At 38.3% G+C, this 21409-nt stretch overlaps 1 protein-coding gene and 1 pseudogene across 1 annotated transcript in view; one reads left to right on the top strand and one right to left on the bottom strand.

Annotated features, from left to right (window-relative positions):
* ALDH1A1 (aldehyde dehydrogenase 1 family member A1) overlaps positions 1 to 20598 on the bottom strand; it is a 305164-nt gene extending 284566 nt beyond the window's left edge. The window contains exon 1 of the mRNA XM_074394665.1: positions 20493 to 20598. The gene's annotated coding sequence lies outside the window, so the exon portion shown is untranslated. The remainder of the gene's footprint in view (positions 1 to 20492) is intronic.
* Positions 2028 to 3152, top strand: LOC141582310 (histone-lysine N-methyltransferase SETMAR-like; annotated as a pseudogene).
* Positions 20599 to 21409: the final 811 nt, after the last annotated feature.

The following is a 21409-nucleotide window of genomic DNA, read 5'->3' as shown; positions in this document are numbered from 1 at the left end:
TCTGTCTTTAACCAGTGGCTGGCTTTGAAAACTGTCAGGGACATAGGTACCACATCTGGCTTTGTACAGGAGTTAAAAATCTTCTTACTTATGTATGTGTATGTGTATATGCATATTTGTAAGTAAATATGTTTATATGTGTAGATAACTTATTTTTCTTGCTGTCTGAAGATGAATAAAATGGGGGAGCAATGATGAGTTTCCTGCTGTCCATGTCGCTTATTTAGAGAGGATTTCCATGGCAACATGGTAACTATAACCATATAAGCACAATATCTCCTTACCCATGGCTCATTCAAGAAATTCTTCGTAGAGTTTTAAATTTTTCCTCCTCGTGTTTATCTCTGACCAATAGAATATTAAGCTGTTCAGGGGAAATATAACATTTCTTTCAAACTCACACAGTGGCAGCCACTTTGCCCCTTCTACCTGGTTCCTAGCATGAGATGTCTTTAAATTATAATCATTAGCTCTGATCATGGCCCCATTATTAATGGTCTTACAACATTATGTGCAACAGTAGAATTGTTTTCCTTCTTTTCTCTTCACAAGACCTACCATAGACCTTTGGTAAAAATATAGCTCAATTGGAAGTAATTCCTAATTGTTTTAAAGTCATTCTTATTTTATTTTTGTTGTTGATGGCAGGCAAATACAAGTTCATTATATCCTTCTATTTATATCTCCACATCTGCCTGTCTATCTGTCTAGTTACTTAACTGAATCACATATGAAAAACCAGGGCTAATCTGGCAAGGGACTCACTTTAATACATATGACCATAGATAGCACTTTCTGATCCTTGATTGCTGAAGAAGACTTTCCCTAGAGAACTTTATTATTAATGAGTGAAGATGAGTTAGAAAAAAGGGGAAGATTTTCATGTCATTTCTTTCATCCCTTACTAATAAGTTTGATGCTATCATCCCCCTACAAGTGTAACACCAATTTTAAGCTGTTTTCTTAGCAGCAGGATGGATTTGAGCTAATTCTTTCATGTTCTCTCTTCAATGTATCTTCCCTAAGTGAGATGTTTAATTTTGGCCTCAAATACATTATGCTAAACAAATGGACCAAAGAGCCCCTACTCTTGCTGCAAAGATGACAAAGGAGAACTGCCCTAACATGTGACTTCTGATCAGTACCCACTGCTCATGCTGTATTCTAAAGATGCTGTACAAAGAGAGAGAAGGGCATAGGAAAAAAGTAAATATGGTTATGGACACAGGGAGCATGATAATTTATTTGAGTAATAGAGAAACTACTTATTGAGAGTTTTTAAGGATTTACTGTATACCCTCCATCACTAGTTCATAAGTCTTTCTCCTCTGGAGACAATGAGTTTTTAAAAACAGTGATCATGTACCTTCTTTGTATTTATTTATATTGATATTCTCAGCACCAAACACAGTATATACAACATGGGTGCTTGGTGTGTTTCAGCTGAATGAATTGTAGTGTGATTGGGCACTGTAAGAATACAATGATTAGCTACATGCCTATCATATAAATGACACTCTCATTACCATCAAGGACAAAAATCAAGGGAAAAAAGTAAGAAAGAAAATATTGCTAGAACATGGTGTATAGTTGATGACTCATTAATTCATTTGTCTTAGTTTGATTTCTTCCAGAAGAAAACCTTAAAACAGGGGTTTGAGTACATTAGTATATTGATTAGGAGGTGACTCCCAGAAACACTGTAAGGGAAGGAAGAAAGTTATACAGAAAAGGCAAAGCAGTCAATAAAGTGGTGGACTATCGAGCAAGCTTTCACTGTAGGTAATTGAAACTTAATCCCAGTGGAGACCTCTGGAAGACAAACTAGAACAAACACCTCAAACTTATGTCCCCACATGGGTAAGGGAGCTGGAGTATTTGCATTGTTGAAATTTGCCATTCGATAGAGGAATATATTCTGAAATAAATGTGGTTATATTATCCATCATTTTAACAGGCATTTCTCACTTTATATTTTCTTGCTAATGACTTAGTACTTGCTGTTTATTTTATATTTATTTTAGACAATGGAAATGATGTTAGATAAAAAGCAAATTCAAGCAATTTTCTTATTCAAGTTGAAAATGGGGCATAAAACAGTGGAGACAACTCGCAACATCAACAGTATATTTGGCCCAGGAACTGCTGACGAACGTGTGTACAGTGGTGGCTCAAGAAGTTTTGCAAAGGACAGGAGAACCTTGAAGAGGAGCATAGTGGCCAGCTGTCGGAAGTTGACAATGACCAGTTGAGAGCCATCATTGGAACTGATCCTCTTACAACTATATGAGAAGTCGCTGAATAACTCAACATTGGTCATTTGGCATTTGAAGCAAATGGAAAAGGTGAAAAGTTCAATAAGTGGATGCTTCATGAGGTGAGTGAAAATAAAAAAATATATATTATTTTGAAGTGTCATCTTCTCTCGCTCTACACAACAACAAACCATTTCTAGATCAAACTGTCACATGCAAAGAAAAGTGGATTGTATATGACAACCAGCAATGACCAGCTCAGTGGCTGGACTGACAAGAAGCTCCAAAGCACTTCCCAAAGCCCATCTTGCACCAAAATAAAAAGGTCACAGTCACTGTTTGGTGGTCTGCTGCTGGTCTGATCCTCTACAGCTTTCTGAATCCTGGCGAAACCATTACATCTGAGAAACATGCTCAGCAAATCAGTGAGATGCACCGAAAACTGCAATGCCTGCAGTTAGCACTGGTCAACAGAAAGGGCCCAATTCTTCTCCATGACGACGCCGGACCACACATCACACAACCAACACTTCAAAAGTTGAACAAATTGGGCAATGAAGTTTTGCCTCATCTGCCATATTCACCTGACCTCTTGCCAACCGACTACCACTTCTTCAAGCATCTCAACATCGTTTTGCAGGGAAAATACTTCCTAAACTAGCAGGATGCAGAACATGCTTTCCAGAGCTCATCAAATTCTGAAGCACGGATTTTTATACTACAGGAATAAACAAATTTATTTCTCCTTGGCAAAAGTGTGTTGATTGTAACAATTCCCATTTGATTGATAAAGATGTGTTTGAGTCTAGTTGTACTGATTTAAAATTCACAATCCAGAACTGCAGTAACTATTGTGCCAACTCAATACATTGTTTTAGTCTGTTCAAGCTGCTGTAAGAAAATATCATGATGTGAATGGCTTATAAACCACAGAAAATTATTTCTCATAGTTTTGGAGGCTGAAAAGTCCATGATTAAGGTGCCAGTATATTTGGTGAGTAGGTGAATGTCTCCTTTCTGGTTCATGGATGGCCCTCTTTTCACTGTAACATCAGATGGCAGAAGGGCCAAGGTGCTTCTCTTGGGATTTTTTTATAGGGCATTAATCCCATTAATTCCCGTAATGACAAATTCCTCATTAGGCAATTACCTCCCAAGGCCCCTCCTTCTAATATCATTGCCTTGGGGGTTAGGATTTCAACATATGAATCCTAGGGGAACACAAGATTCTGGCCATGGTATACACAACTCTTATTGATGGTTTGTTGGAAGTACTCCTGTAGGATGTGAATTCCCTGAAGTTTCTCACCTGCATGCAGGCTCTTGAGGCCAAAGACAGTTCTAAAAGGAATGCAAGAATGGCCAGCTGGAAGTAAAATTGGCATGCAATGTACTATAGAAAGCATATCATCTTAAAGAAAGAAAACATTATATTTTATTTAAATTTGTATGTACTATTATATTTTTCAACAGTCACTACATTGTTAGAAAATAAATACTTTTTCAGTGTTGCATTTAACCACTTAATAAAAGGAACTGTAAGCCATTAATTTGGTCTAGGTGCCATAGAAATATTACTAAACATTAAGGGTGCTATGAACCAAGAAAGTTCTAATCTAATCTATGTACCTCTTTTTAAAAAATTTTTGTGTGTCTTTGTAAGAGCACCTTTTCCATGAGTAATGTCTATGGATTGTATAAGTCTATAAGAGCAGACTTTCCTTCTGCAGATTAAAGTTATTTGAATTTCAGAAGCAGGAGAAATCTCATGTGACTATGCATACCCTGAGTTTCTGTATATGATGAATACATATCATATGTTGATGTGCTTTATATTTCTGGTAACAGAAAAATGTGATCAAAATTATCTTCATATTTTCTTTGGCCCCTTGATTTTAGAAGAGGTTTCCAATTGTTTCCTCAGCATTTTAGCACATATTGAACAAGAAACTAGCTCTGGATTAAAAATCTTGCTATTTGTATATTGTCTACTAAATAGTTTACAGACAAATATCTAGCCAGAAATGACAAATGCGTAGGTCATTGTGATATGCGTTTTTTCCTTTTTTTTTTTTTTTTTGAGATGGAGTCTTGCTCTGTCACCCAGGCTAGAGTGCCATGGCACAATCTTGGCTCACTGCAACCTCCACCCTCCGCTTCCCAGGATCAAGTGATTCTTCTGCCTCAGCCTCCTGAGTAGCTGGGATTACAGGTAAGCATCACCATGCCTGGCTAATTTTTGTATTTTTTGGTAGAGACAGGGTTTCACCATGTTGGTCATGCTGGTCTCAAACTCCTGACCTTGTGATCCATCCACCTCAACCTCCCAAAGTGCCGGAATTACAGGAGTCAGCCACTATGCTCAGCCTCTTTTAATTTTCATTCATTACTTTGACCTACGATTTAGTTGTGTCTCTATTTGCCGCATTTAAAATTTTATATACTTTATGTGTTATTGTAAGTCATTTAAGAAACTTTGGACCAGGCAGAGTGGCTCATACCTGCAATCCCAGGACTTTGGGAGGTAGAGGTGGGAAGATTACCTTGGGAGGCCAAGGTGGGGAAACCACCTGAGGTCAGGTGGTTGAGACCAGTCTGTCCAACATGGCAAAATCCCATCTCTACTAAAAATAAAAAAAATAGCCAGGCATGGTGGCAGGTACCTGTAATCCCAGCTACTTGGGAGGCTGAGACATAGAATCACTTGAATCCTGGAGGCAGAGGTTGCAGTGAGCCGAGATCATGTCATTGCATTCTAGCCTGGGCAACAGAGGGGAACTCTGTATATCTCAAACAAAACAAAACAGAAAAAAAAAAACAATTTGTAGAATAGGTAAAGAATACATTAAAATGCACAGAGATGAAGGATTACTAAGCCAAAAAATGAATACACAACAAGCTAATAAAATGTATATCATAATACTTATAGGCATAACATAATAAAAGGTATTATGTACAGATCAAACCTAAGCCCCTACATGGCTTATATGTATATATCTATATCATCCTAACTGATGCAGGTTCTATTATCTTTCCGTGTAGGTCACATTCATTCTGTAGCAGAAACTGCTGGTTCTCCACCACATTCCCTAGGGCTTTACCATGTCACACAAGGAGTTCTGATTTCTCACTGCCAGACTCTGCCCCTCTTTGCCCAGTGGGTTTTCTGATAGCTAGAGACAGGTCTGCCCCCTTGCACAGAAGTCTGGAAGTACTGGAGAATTAACACAATTTTTACTTATACACCTTCAGCCATGTTTCCTGGGATAACTTCCTAAGTAAAGTATTTGTATTCAAATTCTTATTTTAGAGTTGTCTTCTGGAGGAACTCAAACTAAGATACATCTGATAATTCATTTGTTCCTGTATGTACACACAAATATGAAACTACCTGGACTTGGAAAAATAAGTAAGTGTGTTTCTGGGACTGAGAAAGTATCGACTCAGCCTTGCATAATAGGAGTTGCTCAGAGGAACGATAAGGGAGTAAAATGGATATTATAATAAGAAAATGTACTAACAGTATAGGTTCAAGTTATGACAATTAGCCAAAACCATTTTATTTCTAAGCAGAGAAAGTAAGCAAATGAAATGGTGATCACATTGCACAAAAGCATGGCAATACTATATTACACTTGCAGAGAGAGAGACAAGACCAGTAGAAATGATTGATTACTTCAGTTGGCAAAATGATGTGGAGAGACAACTAGTAAATTAAGTCTGATGTGCTGAGTGAAATCTGAAACATTGGCAGCCATATTCCTGTGGTCAAGTGGGTGGCAGGGGCCAGACTTAGTAATCTAGTAACACATATAAAAGATACACATTCAAACTCATCCATTTTGAGAAGCAGATAAGCTGTCCTGGTCTAGGGAAAGTGTTAAGAGGAGTGTATTTTCCTTAATATCACTACAATTTTTAAAATTGATATTGTATCTCTCAGGCACTGGCATTTCTAAGAATTGTGATTGACAGTGAACTTGGGTGAGAATGAGGTTTCCATCAGATTCCTGATTTATTTTGATTTGTTAACCTTTAATAATATATTTATTTTGGTCAATTTCATATTTTACTCTGAATATTCTTTTTTCCTTTCTGATTATATTTTTATTTTATTACAATTAAAAATATTATTTTATGGTAGTGGTATGGTATGTGTGTTAAAGTATGCAAATGACAATAAAGTATTGTTTAATCTATGATTGCCTGAAACTAGGTATGATCACATTTGGCAGCCTGTTCAGGACTGAATGGAAGCTATGAGCTTTTCCCCTGGAGTCATTACAGTGCACGCTGTGAGTGTGAATGTTCATTAGCATATTATGGATCTATAATTTCTGCTTAAAAAAAAACTAAGCAAAGCAATTACCCAGCGTGGTAGGAACTCTTGTTTTCAACTTCAACATTTTCTCCTTTCCTTCTTCTATTTAATGTACCTTCTCCATACCCCCGGATATTTGCTTTTAATGAAATAGAAATATTGGATAGTTCAAGGTCTCTGATACTATGTCATTTCATAGAGCTCACATACTCTGACCAGAAAGAAAGATGAATTCAGTGAAGCTGAGGCTACTGATTTTTGGCTAAATGCCTAAAAAAAAAAAAAAAATAGTGTGTTACGGAAAAGCGATGCTCTTGAAGCAAGAAGTGATCTCTGGGCCACTTAGTTGCTGTGTGACTTTGGGATACTCAGCTTCTCAGAGCTTTGTTTTATTGTCTTTCAATGGGATCAATAAGGTCTAATTTGCAGAGTGGTTTTGAACAGAAAAGGAGATGATATATGAGAAAGAGCTTTATAAAGAGTTCCTAGCTGTTCAAATACAAGTTGTTGCCATCATTACTTGCTTAGCAGGTGGCAATCTACAAATTGTTTTAATGTGTATTGTTTAATTTGGTTTTTAGAGCCGCTCTGTAAAGGAGAAAGAGAAACTCCCTACTGCACAGATGGGAACACTGAAGTTCTGCAAGATCAGGTAGAGCTAGGCACAACCAATTTTACAACTTAAAAAACTGAATAGAAATGTGCGCTTCTGAATTTGGAATTAAAACTCTCATTTAAATGCAATTATTTGTATAAGAAAAAATACACATGTGTATGCACACACACAGGAAGAAGAGGAGACGGGAAAGGCAGAGAGGAAAGAGAGAGAGAAAAAAGAGATGGAGTCTATAATGTATCTTAGTACGGATCTCCATTGTGCACGTTTAAATCATCAGCTTTCCATTTCAAATTCTGTATCTGAGATTTCTGAGTTTCCCTGTGGCTAAATGTTTACCTAGATATCTCTGCTCTAGTTTCCAGTTTCTGTAGAATGTCAGTTCTCCAATCTATGTCTGGTGATTGCTCCTGTCATGCAGTAGATTGTTGTGGTTATTCTCATGTAATGGCAAAGGTCTTTACACATAGTGCTGCTCAACAGATATTTTGAAACTGTATATTAGATAATCTGGCTTTTCAGTGTTTTTTAAAGTCATTTTCACTACCTCAGGCTTAAACTTTTCACCTTACTACTTGGTCTTCTCGTTCCTCTGAAACTCCCAATATCTATTTGTTTTTATGTCCATCCCTGCTCTAAATTTCTGTCATGAAGATCTTTTGTTATTTCCTCATCTAAGTCCTCAGAACCTCACTTTCACTCTAGGTGGTTGGCCAAGACAAATTCAGACTAGAATCTAGGCTCCACGTGGGGAGGGAGGGTTGGTCATTTCATCACTGTATCTCTTGTGTCAGAAAGTAGTGTCTGACATGTAGTGGGTAAAGAATAAATATGTACTGAATGAATACATAAAAGTATTTCCTAAGAGGGATTCTCATACTAATTAGAAAAGCAATTAGAAATATATTGCACATATATTTTTCACCCCATTATATATTTAAATTGGATTTAGAAAAATTACAATAGATAATTCCTAAGCAGACAGTAATGTTTTACCAAAAGCATATTTTAAGTGTATTATATATTCCTTGACACTTACATTACTTCCCTTAAACACAGCACTTGCTACAAATTCACATCATTTTTTTTTCATTGCTTTTGTTTCATTTTTTCCTTGCCCTAGAGATTGCTATTGTGCTGGATATAGGCATATTGTGAAAACTTCATTTAAAAATTAATAAGTGTGTTTAATTGCAAGATAAAAACTGCTATGTTTTCATGGGTACTGGGCAGATACTTCCCCGCTAACCCTTAGCCCCAGATTCTTTTTCTTTAATGTCACTCTCTGTAGAATTGCTTGATCAACGAAAGCGTGTCTCTTGATGAAAACAGACTGTTTCTCAAAGAACAAATTAAGGACTTTCAGTACTAGAGGTAAAACACTGTGAGTTCATCATGCAGTGCTGTAAAACAAATGTGTTATGTGCCTGGCAACTCTGTCACACAATCAACAGGAAGCCTGAAACATGGAGATGAGCTGATTTGCACATTTTCATCAGATACTTGCAAATGTAATCAAAATAAGCCAATAAGATTTAAAACTTCTTGTCATGACTCAACCTCTTGGAATTTCCCACCTTTTAACAAATCATTTATTTCACATTAAATAAACATGTTGAATTTTCGCAAGCATTTTAAATGATAAGTTCTGTTTGAGGGTCTGAATGTACTTTAATTAAGAATGACCAATAGGAGCTGCATAGTGTAATGAAGAGAATGGAGAAACTGCAGTCTCTTCTTAATCACTTCTTATGTCCTTCTCTTTCTTCTTTCCTACTTTTTTGGCCATTTCTTCCCACCCTTCTGTCTCTAGCCTTTTCTCTCTTACTCCTATTCACTCTTTTTTAGTCTCCAGCTCCAATTTTGTTCCTGGTGAATATAGGCAAATGGAAAAAAAACCTGTTGATTTCTTGGTAAATTATTGTTATTCACTCAACAAACATGTTTTTGGAGGAGCGACTATGTGCTAATCACTCTATTAGGCATAAATGTGATTTTCAGGAAGCCACAGTCCATATTAAAATGTGGCTCAATAAACTACATTTATTTAACTGACTGTTTTGTAAATAGAGCTTTGTTGGTAAAATGCACACCCCAAATCTACAACCCATGTGCTTCACCAAATTCTTCTTTTCTTCTTTTTTTTCTGAGACAGGGTCTTGCTCCGTCACCCAGGCTGAATACAGTGTGCACAATCATGGTTCACTGCAGCCTTGAATTCTCAGGCTCAAGCGATCCTCACATCTCAGCCTCCTGAGTAGCTGGGACTCTAGGCGTGCATCACCATGCCGACCTAACTTTTGCACTTTTTGCAAAGACAGAATTTTACCACTTTGCCCAAGTTGTACTTCACCAAATTCTATATTCTAATGTGAAAGGCAAGGACTTGCCTCTTTAAAGTTGAAATAATTTAGAGTGACTGGATGAAGGGATGAAAATCTATATCAAGCTCCATCTTTCATGAAGTATGGATTGGAGGATTGAACAATTGATAATTAATTTATCTAAATTGGTATTAACATTTTTATACTTTTATACTATAGTTTAGGTTTTCATAATAAGGTCTATCTAGGCTTCTTGTATGGACTCAGCTGTGTTACTTTTTTGTGAACTGGTGTTGTATGTAAGAGCCTGAATTCTTTGCTTCTGTGTGTTTATGAATTGCTTACACATCACTGTAAACCTCAGCTACATTACAGAAAAGGTGCTCTTTCTACTTTTACAAATCATAGTTAACATAACAGTCCTGTGTTCCTCTCAGTGTTTCTAGTCATTCTGCACCCTTTGAAAACCTTGAAAGTCCTACGTTACAATTTCATCTACCAGGGATGAATCTGAAAAATAGGATCTCTTTTTAGAGACTAGGTCTCACAATGAAGTAAACGATTCATAAATAAAATTACATGTCCAAATGTTTTATTCCTTGGGTCTCCTTCAGAATTTCTGTGTTGAAGTTCTAATCCCTAGTACCTCAGAATGTGATCTCATTTGGAAAAAGTGCCTTTGTAGATATAATTAATTACATTAAGATGAAGTCTGATGTGGTGTGGCTGTATCCCCACCCAGATCTCATCTTGAACTGCCATGTGTTGTGGGAGGAATCGGATAGGAGGTGATTGAATCATGGGGGCAGGTCTTTCCCGGGCTGTTCTTGTGATGGTTAATAAGTCTCATGAGAGCTGATGGTTTTAAAAAGGGGAGTTTCCTTGCACAAGCTCTCTTCTCATCTGCCACCATGTGAAATGTGCCTTTCACTTTCAAGAGATTTATTGAAATTGTAAGTCCAATAAACCTCTTTCTTTTGTAAATGGCCCAGTCTCAGGTATGTGTTTATTAGCAGTGTGAAAAGAGACTAATGGAGTAAATTGATATGAGTAAAGTCAGGCACTGCTGAAAAGATACCTGAAAATCTGGAAGCAACTTTGGAACTGCGTAACAGGCAGAGGCTGGAAGAGTCTGGAGGGCTCAGAAGAAGAAAGGAAAATGTGGGAAAGTTTGGAACTCCCTAGAGACTAGTTGAATGGCGTTGACAAAAATGCTGATAATAATATGGACGATGAAATCCAAGCTAGGATGGTCTCTGAGGGAGATGAGGAATTTGTTGGCAACTGGAACAAAGGTGACTCCTACTATGTTTTAGCAAGGACATTAGCAGCATTTTGCCCCTGCTCTAGAGATTTGTGAAACTTTGAACTTGAGAGAGACGATTTAAGGTATCTGGCAGAAAAAATTTCTAAGTAGCAAAGCATTCAAGAGGTGACTTGGGCGCTGATAAAGGCATTCAATTTAAGGGAAATAGAGCATAAAGATTTGGGAAATTTGTAGCCTGACAATGCCATAGAAAAGAAAAACCCATTTTCTGAGGAGAAATTCAAGCTGGCTGCAGAAATTTGCATAAGTAATGAGGAATGTTGATCCCCAAGACAATGGGGAAAATGTCTGAGCCACTGTCTTTCAGACCCCAGAATGGCAGATCCACTGATAGCTTGCATCGTGTGCCTGGAAAAGCTGCAGACACTCAACACAGCCAGTGAAAGCAGCCAGAAAGGGGGCTGTATCCTGCAATGCCACAGGGGCAGAGGTGCCCAAGACCATGGGAACCCACCTCTTGCATAGCATGACCCAAATTCGAGATATGGAATAAAGGAGATCATTTTGGAACCTTTAAGTTTTGACTGCCCTGCTCTATCTTGAATTTGCATGGGGCATGTAGACCCTTTGTTTTGGCCAATTTCTCTCATTTAGAATGTCTATATTTACCCAATGCCTGCACCCCCATTGTATCTAGAAAGTAACTAACTTGCTTTTGATTTTACAGGCTCATAGGTGAAGAAACTTGCCTTGTCTCAGATGCGATTCTGGACTGTGGACTTTTGAGTTAATGCTACATGGGTTAAAACTTTGGGGGACCGTTGGGAAGGCATGATCATTTTGAAATGTGAGGACATGAGATTAGGGAGGGGCCAGGGGCAGAACAATGTGGATTAGTTTTGTCCCCACCCAAATCTCATCTTGAATTCTCATGTATTGTAGGAGGGATGTCGTGGAAGGTGACTGAATCACGTGGGCAAGTCTTTCATGTGCTGTTCCTGTGATGGTTAATAAGTCTCATAATATCCAATGGTCTTAAAAAGGAGAGTTTCCCTGCACAAGCTCTCTTCTATTGTCTGCCACTATGTGAGATGTGCCTTTCATTTTCTGCCATGATTGTAAGGCCTCCCCAGCCATGTGGAACTGTAAGTCCAATAAGCCATTTTCTTTTATAAATGGCCCAGTCTTGGGGTATATCTTTAGCAGTAGTATGAAAACAGACTAATACAAAGTCAGAGTAGGTTAGGGTGGGCCTCTAATCCAATAAGACTGGTGTCCTTAGAAAAGAGAGAATTCAAACACCAAGAGAAATACTCAAATAAGGAGAAAGTCCAGTGAGAATTAGTCACACTGCCACAAGCCAAGGAACTTGTAGAAGTTAGAAAACTCCTGGAACTTCCCTAGCACCTTAAGGGGAGCATGGCCTTTTGAGCACATTACTCAGACATTTGCCTCTAGCACTACAGAGCAATACTTTGCTGCTGCTTAAGCCACAGTTTGTGGTACTTCATTATGTCAGCCCTAGGACACTAATTGTTCTTTGAGTTATCTATTTTGTTATATTAAAAAGTCAACATAACATAGTGAGAAGTTTGCAATACTAACTACAAATTAGGAAAGTTCTATACTTTTGCATCTTCTCAGAAGAACAGCTGAGAAGCAGAAATGAGATAAGAATTTGAACCTACTGACTTACGCATAAATCAAGGTGATAACATTGAATATCTTGAGGGGATTTAGATTGATAATTTATCTTCAGCAGAAGCAAAACGATAAAAGGATTCAGCGTTGGCCCATTAATTTTGAAAGCAAAATCCCCCACTGAAGTTTATAAATACTTCCAGAATTCCTGAAGGTTCTAATCTCCATTTATGCTGCAGAGGTAGCTATAAGGTAAGTGAAATCTCAAGCAGTCAGGTCCCTATTGATTATGCATCAACAGAGGCTAGAAGATTTTATTTGTTCTCCCAAGTGGATTGTGAGAGCCTTGTTCTGACAACATACCCGTGCACAGCTAAATGGATCAAGCTTTTTAAAAAGTTGACAATACAAAAAAGGAGATGCAATTTTACATCTAAGGGTCTGAGAACACATCTTTGAAAATGAAATACAACAAAAACCTAGGCCACCAACATTCTCCATTATGCAAGGCAACAATGCAAGCAACTACAGGATCTTAAGAGAAGATAATAGGAAATGAAATAGAGCAAAATAGAGGAGAATGTGGAAATTTAATGAACAACATTAAAAATCATATTATTAGGTGGGAAAATTGGACATTTCTAGATTTTAACTACAGGACCAAACTGACCTTGAAACATGTATGCATAAGATCAGTGCAATAATAATGCCTGTAATCTTAAATGTGCCAGTTGCTTTTCTAAGCACATGTTATTTATTAGTATATTATTATATATTAATGTATTGCATTAAATATTATGATGTATTAATATATTACATTATATTTACATATACCTTTTTAGTTGGGTTATCTAATTATTTCATTTTAAAGATTAGTAACCTGAAGCTTAAAGATGTATTATCTTTAGAATGAAACAGCTAACTGGCTGGAGGCTAGAGTTGATCCACAGTGTGACTCCAAAACCAATGATCTGTGCTATAGCTGTGTTTACAGAATGCCCATTTTCAAAGTTGGACATTCTCAATGGAACAACAATAATAAAGAAAATAAGTAGTAATTTCTTTAGCCCCACCAATTATTTAGTATGAATGGTATTCTTACAAATTTACATTTTTTTTTACCTAAAATCACCTCAGATTCAAAGACTTAATCTCTACTTGACATAGTTTGGAGAACATCTGTCTTAACATTATTATCCAGTACTGTTCAAGAAGCAAGAATTTCTTCAATCCACAGGCATTACTGATTAGGAAGAGTGCTTTGAAAATATTTCCTGTAATGCTGTCTCAACAGGTAAGAGCTTTGGTTTGCATGTCTCCTTGGAAGAAGAAAAATAATGTCTGGAAATTAAATGCCACAATTTGGCATTCAATTATATGTATATCTGATGAGGCTTTATTTTTTGGTTGCCAAAAATTAAGTGGTCTCCCTGGGATAAGTACTGCCAACTTAGATACTTGTCATTTTTTTTTTTTTTTTTTTGCATTCTTTGGTATTATGAGACATGGGTATTATAATCAATCTGTTTCAACAATGCTCACAGCAAACCATTTTTGCCAAGATCCCTGGTCTTAATGGACTGTACAGAGCCTCACTTATTCTTAAAAAGAAAAACATCTCCCCTTAAAACAAATGAGAAGCTGATGTTGGCATTTTGAATGCATTCTTTGACTTTAAAAATTGTGCCCTCTCAAAATGCTCTCAAAAACAAGTAGAAATTAAAGCATGTGTGAAATCCAAACATATGCATAGAGATGGTTAGCAAGTTAAAGTCAAACGTTTTCCAAACTTTGCCCATTTATGAATTATTTTAAAGGCTTTTACTGTAATTATAAACTACAAGTACTATTGTTTACAGTGTATTTCTTTCAATTACCTTTTTCCTTAAATATGCTAAGCAATATCTTTGAAATTCACAAATTTTTATATACAAGTCACAGACATGAAATGAAATTTATTACTATTAAAATAAAACGGCATTCAAGTCTGTGCAACTTAATGTGATGTGCTTCACAGTCTCAACATACTCACTATGTGAGAAATGTGTGGGCTTAAAGCTGACAAAAAGATGATAGCTAGCCTCTTCATCCCACCAAGTTCCCCACTCCACACTACAACCTCGGTTGAAAAATAAGTTAAAATAATATCTGTTCCAGAGCATAGATCTTCCAAATACCTGCTCAGTTGTAATATTTCTAATCACAGTGAATCTCATGGAGTGTCTGATGTTTTTATTAACCTCCCTAGAAGGTTTCATCTCTGGGTTCTCCTTTTTCTTATCTGAATATCCTATTACCCCCAATTCCTACTTTCTCCTTAATAGTCCCTCCTGGTGGGTGAGTCCAGCAGGAAAAATGAAAAGACATATTCTGTCTTTACTCACCAAAACCAACTTTTCCCAAATGGCTAACACTGTCTCATAGTGATGTTGGCTCTGCAGATAATATACGGATATATTTTTGCTTGGTTGAAACCACACCCTGGACCACTCCTGCTTGTGGGGCACAGAGAAGACACCCACACCTGCACCAGCCAGTGCCTTGCCCTGAGCCAACACCACCTTCAGCATGACCACCCATACAGTTACTATCAGGGCCATCCCACTCCCTTTCAGCTGCATTGCCTCTATTACTGTGGTGAACACCTGCAGGAAGGTAGGCACTCCAGCACCTGCTAGCAGTATGCTGTAGCTGCCGCTGTCACTTCTGCTGGCATGCACAAAGGAAGATGGATCCCACTTACCACATTGCAAAACCCTTTGGCTGACACCACCCAGGAGAGTGTGGTGAGCAGCAGTCTGTGAGAACCTCAGCACCCCTAGTGCAGTGGATTCCGGACCTCCAGGAGACAGAGAACAAAGTCATGGCCCAAGACAAGTCTCCCAGATTTAGAGTACGCAGTCCGGGAATTAGCAGCTGAGGGGTGGCCCCCTAAAATCTTCTAGAAATGAAGGCAGTCACAGCTGAAATAAGGTATTCACACCTGAATCCACCTTATACCACAATCAAACCCTCAAGGTTATCTAATAGGATAAAAGAAAAAAAAAAATCAAAATATCAGCAACCTAAGATTGAAGGAAGATAAGTCCAGAAAGATGAGAAAGAATCAGGGTAAGAAACTTGACAACTCAAAAAGCCAGAGTGTTGTCTTTCTTCTGAATGACTGCATCACCTCTATAGCAAGGGTTTTGAACTGGGTTGAGATGGCTGAAATTACAGAAAAATAATTCAGAATATGGATAGAAGCAAAGATCCTTGAGCTACAGGAGAACGATAAAACCCTATCCAAGGAAGCTAAAAATCATGATAAAACAATGCAGGAGCTGACAGAAAAAAAATATTCAGTATAGAAAAAACCATAACCAACCTGATACAGCTGAAAAAAACACTATAAGAATTTTACAAAGCAAACTGCAAGTATTAAAAGCAGGATATACCAAGTGAAGGAAAGACTCTCAGAGCTTGAAGACTGACTTTCTGAAATAAGAGAGACAAACAAGAATAGAGAAAAACAGAATTAAAAAAAAAAAGAGAATTAACAAAACCTCCAAGAAATATGAAGTTATTTAAAGATATCAAATCTATGACTTACTGGTGTCCCTGAAAGAGACAGGGAGAATGAAACCAACTTGGAAAATGTGCTTCAAGATATTGTCCATGAAAACTTTCCCAACCTAGGTAGAGAGGCCAATATTCGACTTCAAGAAATGCAGAAAACCCCATTAAATACTGCAAAAGAAGAGAATCCCAAAGACACATAATTATCAGATTCTCCAAAGGTAAAATGAAAGAAAAAATGTTAAATGTAGCTAGAAAGAAAGGCCAGGTCACCTACAAATGGAAGCCCATCAGACTAACAGCAGATCACTCAGCAGAAACACTACAAACCACAAGAGATTGGAGGCCAATATTCGACATTCTTAAAAAAAAGAAATTCCAGTAAAGAATTTCATATTCAGCCAAACTAAACTTCATAAGTAAAAGAGAAACAAGATCTTTTTCAGAGAAGCAAATGCTAAGGGAATTCATGACCACCTGACCAGCCTTACAAGAGCCCCTGAAGGAAACACTATATATGGAACAGAAAGACTATTACCAACCAGTACGAAAACATACTGAAGTACACAAACCAGTGATACTATAAAGCAAGCACATAGATAAGTCTGAAAAATAACCAGCTAACATTATGATGATAGGATCAAATCCACACATATCAATACTAACCTTGAATGTAAATGGGCTAAATGCCCCAATTAAAAAAGCAAAGAGTGGCAAGCTGTATAAAGAACTAAGATCTATTGATAGGCTACATTCCAGAGACCCACCTCACATACAATAGCTCATATTGGCTTAAAGGGATGGGGAAAAAATCTACCATGCAAATTGAAAAGGGCTCAATTCCACAAGAAATTCTAATTGTTCTAATATATATACACCCAACACAGGAGTACCCAGTTTCATAAGAAAAGTTCTTAGAGACCTTAAAAGAGAGTTAGACTCCTACACAATAATAGTAGGAAACTTTATCACCCTACTGACAATATTAGACTGATCATCAAGTCAGAAAATTAACAAAGATATTCAGGACCTGAACTCAACATGGGATCAAATGGACTTGATAGACATCTACAGAACTCTCCACTCAAAAAGAACAGAATATAAATTCTTATTGCCACATGACATATACTCTGAAATTAATCACATATCCAAAAGTAAATACTTTTCAGCATATAAAATAGAACTAAAATCATAAAAAAATTATCTTAGACCATAGTGCAGTGAAATTACAAATTAAGACTAAGAAATACACTTAAAACCATACAATTATATAGAAATTGAATAACCTGCTCTTTAGTGATTTTTGGGTAAATAATGAAATTAAGGCAGAGATCAAGAAGTAATCTGAAACTAAGGAGAGCAAAGATACAACACACTAGAATCTCTGAGATGCAGTTAAGGCAGTGTTAAGAGGGAAATTTATAGTACAAAATGCCCACATAAAAAAGGTAGAAAGATATTAATTTAAAAACCTAGCATCACAATGAAAAGAACTGGAGAACCAAGAGCAAACCAATCCCAAAGCTAGCAGAAGACAAGAAATAATCAAAATCAGAGCTGAACTGAAGATTGAGACACAAAAAAACATTCAAAAGCTCAACTAACTCAGGAGCTGGGTTTTTTTTTTTTTTTTTTTGAAAAATATTAATAAAATAGACTTCCAGCTAGATTAATAAAGAAGAAAAGAGAGAGGATTCGAATAAACAAATCAGAAATGACAAGTGGGGTATTACCACTTAACCTACAGAAATACAAGCAACCATTGGAGAATATTATGAGTATTTCTATGTATAAAAACTAGAAATCATAGAATAAATTCCTGGATACATACACCTTCCCAAGACTGAATAGGAAGAAAGTGATTCTCTAAACAGATCAATAATGAGTTCTGAAATTGAATCAGTAATAAATAGCCTGTCAACCAAAATATGTCAAAGACCAGAAAGATTCACAGCTGAATTCTACCAGATGTACAAAGAAGAGCTGATACCAATCCTGCTAAAACTAAATAGCCTGCCAACCAAAGGAAGTCAAAGATCAGACAGATTCACAGTTGAATTCTACCAGATATACAAAGAAGTGCTGGTACCAGTCCTGTTAAAACTATTCCAAAAAATTGAGGAGGAGATATTCCTAACCCATTTTATGAGTCCAGCATCATCCTAATACCAAAACCTGGCAGAGATACAACAAAAAGTCCTTGCCCATGCCTATGTCCTGAATGGTATTGCCTAGGTTTTCTTCTAGGGCTTTTTTGGTGTTAGGACTTAAAGGACTTTTTAATCCATCTTGAGTTAATTTGTGTGTAAGGTGTAAGGAAGGGATCCAGTTTCAGCTTTCTGAATATGGCTAGCCAGCTTTCCCAACACCATTTATTAAATAGGGAATCCTTTCCCCATTACTTGTTTTTGTCAGGTTTGTCAAAGATCAGATGGTTTTAGATGTGTGGCATCACTTCTAAGGCCTCTTTTCTGTTCCATTGGTCTATAATTCTGTTTTGGTACCAGTACCATGCTGTTTTCATTACTGTAGCTTCATGGCTAAAACACCAAAAGCAATGACAACAAAAGCCAAAATACACAAAAAGAATCTAATTAAACTAAAGAGCTTCTGCACAGCAAAATAAACTAGGATTACAGTAAATCAGCAACCAACAGAATGGGAAAAACTTTTGTAATCTACCCATCTGACAAAGGGCTAATATCCAGAATCTGCAAATAACTTAAACAAATTTACAAGAAAAAAACAAACAGCCCCATCAAAACGTGGGCAAAGGATATGAACAGACACTTCTCAAAAGAAGAAATTTATGCAGCCAACAAACATATAAAAAAAGCTCATTATCACTAATCAAAACCACATTGAGATACCATCTCATGTCAGTTAGAATGGTGATTATCAAAAAATCAGGAGACAACAGATGCTGGAGGGGATGTAGACAAATAGGAATGCTTTTATGCTATTGGTGAGAGTGTAAATTAGTTCAACCATTGTGGAAGACAGTGTGGCGATTCCTCAAGGATCTAGAACTAGAAACACCATTTGACCCAGCAATTCTATTACTGGGCATGTACCCAAAGGATTATAAATAAAGACACATGCACACATACGTTTATAGTGGCACTGTTCACAGTAACAAAGACTTGGAACCAATCCAAATGCCCATCAATAATAGACTGGATAAAGAAAATGTGACACATATACACCATGGAATACTACATAGCCATAAAAAAGGATGAGTTCATATCCTTTGCAGGGACATGAATAAAGCTGGAAACCATCATTCTCAACAAACTGACACAAGAACAGAAAACTAAACACCATATGTTCTCACTCATAAGTGGGTGTTGAACAATGAGAACACATGAACACAGGGAGGGGAACATCACATACTGTGGCTTATTGGGGGCAGAGAGCTGGGGGAGGGTAGCAGGGTGTGGTTTGCTGGGGGAGGGATAGCCTGGGAATAGAAGCATCCATCTGAAATTGAACACAAGAGATGCCAGCACCCCCAGTTAAAGAAATTACAGCTGCTCTGACATGAGGCGTCACCCAGGTAAAATGGGTACTCAAATGAAACATCTTTCAGTCAGTACCCCCAAATTTCATGTGCCCAAGATTCGTGATCCATCGTATCTGAGGGCCTCCCGTGTACTAGATTAGAGCATACAATTCAAAGAAGGCAGGTTGCATGGCTGAGGCGGGAACAATACCCTCAGGAACCGGCCTCGTCTTCCCTAACGCATTTCCCATTGTAGGAAAATGCCCTTAAGGGTGTGAGACCTGCCACTGACTAATTGGGGCCTGGAACCAGTTCTGCTGTAAAGAGAGCCAATCCTAAGCAAGACAAATTATACACCAAAAACAAAGTCCCATAACCTTAAGCTTCTGAATTTCCCCAAATGAAGGCTGCCTCCAGCAGAGATTTGAACCAGCAACCTTGCTGTTGCAGGTCCTACACCATAACCAGCTGCAAACAAGCCACTTGCGTTAAAGGGAGGCAGACAGCTTTCTTAAGCCATATGTTGAATGACAATGCTGCACCCTGAGGCAGTGAGACCTGCCCAAAAGCCCAGCAGGGCTGACAGCCAGCAGCGGCTTCCTTTCCCTCAGCCGCACCAGCAAAGGAAAAAAGCCGCTTGCAGCCATCACTTTAAAAGCCTGTTTGCAGCCAGGGCTTGGCGGGCTGTGAGATCCCCCGCCCCCTAGGCTTTCGGTCGCCATGTTGACTCCGCCAGAACTACGTGCGTGCCTGAGCCACTCCCCGAGCGGCTGCCCACACAGGGACCTACGCGGCAGCCCAACCTCCTGGGGAACATTTTTCACACTGCTACCTGGGACTGGAGAATGTCGGAGAGGACTGCCAGAACCATGCTCCAGGCCACTGCGCTCCCTGGTCCCCTGCAGGCTCTGGCTGTACCTCACCCCTCCCCGCTGTTTTCTCTGGCTGACCTCTGTGGTCCGCCGGGGCTGGGCTAGTCGGCAAGGAGAGGAAAGCGGGGGTACTCACCCTTTCCACCCCACAGGCTCCCGCAGGTTTTGGTCCCAGAGATAATATCCGAAGGATAGAGGAGGAGAGGAAAAGCAGAGAGCGAGCTTGGAGGTAAAAAACTGTGCTTTTAATTCTGGCTGGGCCGCCCTGCTTAAGAAGGGCTGGGCGGTGCCTCTGAGGTGCGGCTGCTCAGGTTTGCGCTTCAGCTGTTCTTAAAGAGACAGGACAGAATGGGGCCGGTTTTACCATTTTCAAGTCTTCTCCCACTGTACCCCTTTCCTGGCTGTACCTCTATTTATGGTGTACCCCCTCCTGGTGTACCCCTCTCCTGGCTGGCTCACCAAAATGTAATATTGGGGTTCACCTTCGCTAAGACCCCTAGCCAATTAAAGGAGTTTTTCAGAACTTCCGCTGCGGTGATTGACTTAGTTTCTTCCCGTGCCCAGGAAATTCAAACATAAACCATTAAATCTCCCAGATGGAGAGAGATGGGAGTGGGGCATGGTGCTTGGAAGTTCTTGCCCTTAAAACTACGCCCCCATGGACCCAGAAAGAGGACACATTCCCTCAAAACTATTCCTGTTTGCAGAGAACATGATCTGTATCTAGAAATCCCCAGAGCCTCTGTCCCAAACCTCCTTAAACTGATAAACAACTTCAGCAAAGCCAATGTGCAAAAATCACTAACATTCCTATATGCCACCAACAGTCAAGCCAAGAGGCAAATCAGAAACGCCATCCTATTCACAATTGCCACAAGCCCCTTTTGCTTGCCATTGTCATGTAAGAAGTGCCTTTTGTCTTCACCATGATTATGAGACCTTCCAACCACATGAAACAGTTCATTAAACCTCGTTTTCTTTATAAATTACCCAGTCTTGGGTATGTCTTTATCAGCATTGTGAAAATGGACTAATACAAGATTCAATGCTATT

This window comes from Saimiri boliviensis, chromosome 2 (assembly GCF_048565385.1).
Source record: "Saimiri boliviensis isolate mSaiBol1 chromosome 2, mSaiBol1.pri, whole genome shotgun sequence".
NCBI lineage: Eukaryota > Metazoa > Chordata > Mammalia > Primates > Cebidae > Saimiri > Saimiri boliviensis.
The sequence above is the reverse complement of the archived record's forward strand: the minus strand, read 5'-3'. Positions and strand labels throughout refer to the sequence as shown.